Below are 2,612 nucleotides of genomic sequence, written 5' to 3' on the forward strand. Positions count from 1 at the left end.
AAAGAAATGATTCTGATTTTTTGCCCATGTATACATATTTCTATTTTCAAGATTTGAGAGTTCTAGTCCAAATTTATGTAACATGTTTTGCCAAAAATGAGATATACTGCAAAGGTTTAAACAACACAGAAAAAAGAGCTATCTGTACCTATTTTCTGAAGTGCCAACATCAAAAGCCTTTCATCCTTTTCTCCATACCCTCTCATACCCACATTGGAGCTTTATTTTCGTAATGGAGGTTATGGCTGGGAGTGGTGTAGTTTGGGATTGTGCTGACACATTGAAGTATAGCCTCCTTTTCTCACTTGATAACATACCAGTGGATTTCCTTCCAATCAAAACCTACAGATGTAACTAGTTAGCTTTAAATGATTACATAGAAAAAGCACATTAAAAAATGCCCAACATCGCTAATTATTAGAGAAATGCAAATCAAAACCACAAGTACCATCTCACACCATTCAGAATGGCCATCATCAGAAAGTCTACAAACAGTGCTGGAGAGGGTGTGGAGAAAAGGGAACCCTCCTACGCTGTTGGTGGGAATGTAAATTGGTACAACCATGGTGGAGAACAGTATGGAGGTTCCTTAAAAAACTAAAAATAGGGGCTTCCCTAGTGGCGCAGTGGTTGAGAGTCCACCTGCCGATGCAGGGGACATGGGTTCGTGCCCCAGTCCGGGAGGATCCCACATGCCGCGGAGCGGCTGGGCCCGTGAGCCATGGCCGCTGGGCCTGCGCGTCCGGAGCCTGTGCTCTGCAAGGGGAGAGGTCACAGCAGTGAGACCCCGCGTACCACAAAAAACAAACAAACAAACAAAAAACACCTAAAAATAAAACTACCATATGATCCATCAAGCCCACTCCTGGGCATGTATCTGGAGAAAACCATAATTTGGAAAATTACATGCACCCCAGTGTTCATTGCAGCGCTACTTATAATAGCCAGGACATGGAAACAACCTAAATGTCCATCAACAGAGGAATGGAGGAAAAAGATGTGGTATATTTATACAATGGGATAATACTCAGCCATAGAAAAGAATGAAATTGGGCTTCCCTGGTGGCGCAGTGGTTGAGAGTCCGCCTGCCGATGCAGGGGACATGGGTTCGTGACCCAGTCTGGGAAGATCCCACATGCCGCGGAGCGGCTGGGCCCGTGAGCCATGGCCGCTGAGCCTGCGCGTCTGGAGCCTGTGCTCCGCAACGGGAGAGGCCACAGCAGTGAGAGGCCCGTGTACCGCAAAAAAAAAAAAAGAATGAAATTATGCCATTTGCAGCAACATGGATGAGATCATACTAAGTGAAGTCAGAGAAAGATAAATATATGATATCACATATGTGGAATATAAAAAAACATGATACAAATGAACTTATTTACAAAACAGAAATAGACTCAGACTTCAAAAACAAACTTATAGTTACCAAAGGGGAAATGGGGGGGATAAATCAGGAGTTTGGGATTAACATATACACATTATATAAAATAAACAGCAAGGACCCACTGTATAGCACAAAGAACTATACTCAATATTTTGTAATAACCTTTATGGGAAAATGAAAAAGAATGGATATGTATATGTACAACTGAATCACTTTGCTGTACACCTGAAACTGACACATTGTTAATCAACTGTACTCCAATATAAAATTTAAAAAATTTTAAATGATTACATAATAAAGACAAACCCTATTCTACCAATGAAATTTCAGGTTTCTTATTTTTACAAATGATTGTACAATTTACTGCACATGTATTGTTTCATGTTGCTTTTTTAATTTCTGGAAGTGGGTAGATTCCTATCAGTTGGATTCCTTGCCTGACAACATAGATATTTAAAATGTAGTTAATGCCTTATTTTTTTTAATTTTTTTGATTTTTGGTGAAACTTGCCATTAAACTCTACAGGAATTTATATCTATTTCCAACCTAATTTCAACCAGGACTGAACCTTTTTTGTTAAATTGGATGAAGAAAAATAATGTGCCTTCAGTTTGCATTTTCTTAACTGCCAATGAGGTTGAGCATCTACCATGCCTGAGTTATTTGAATTTTATTTCTGTGAATTGTTTTTTTTAATCTATTCCTTTTAATTAGACTAGCTTTTAAAGCAATTTGTAGAAATTTTGTTAAGATTGTTTTGTCATATATTTTAGTGGGGTTTTTTTGTGTTTTTTGTGTTTTTTTTGTTTTTTTTTTTGCAGTACGCGGGCTTCTCACTGTTGTGGCCTCTTCCGTTGCGGAGCACAGGCTCCGGACACACAGGCTCAGCGGCCATGGCTCACGGGCCCAGCTGCTCCACGGCATGTGGGATCCTCCCAGACTGGGTCACGAACCCGTGTCCCCTGCATCGGCAGGCGGACTCTCAACCACTGCGCCACCAGGGAAGCCCTGTCATATATTTTATAGTTTGTTTTCTTAGTCTAGCATGTATCTTCCTTTTTGTGACAAAAATTCAAACTTTTGTGAAGGGCCAGCCAGTAAATATTTTAGGCTTTGTGGTCGTACAGTCTCTACTGCCTTTGTAATATGAAAACACGTAATAAACCAGCGGTTCTCAATCAGAGGTAGTTTTGCCTTCCCTACCCCCAAACCCCAGAGACATTTGGCAA

Source organism: Delphinus delphis, chromosome 20 (genome assembly GCF_949987515.2).
Source record: "Delphinus delphis chromosome 20, mDelDel1.2, whole genome shotgun sequence".
Classification (NCBI taxonomy): Eukaryota; Metazoa; Chordata; class Mammalia; order Artiodactyla; family Delphinidae; genus Delphinus; species Delphinus delphis.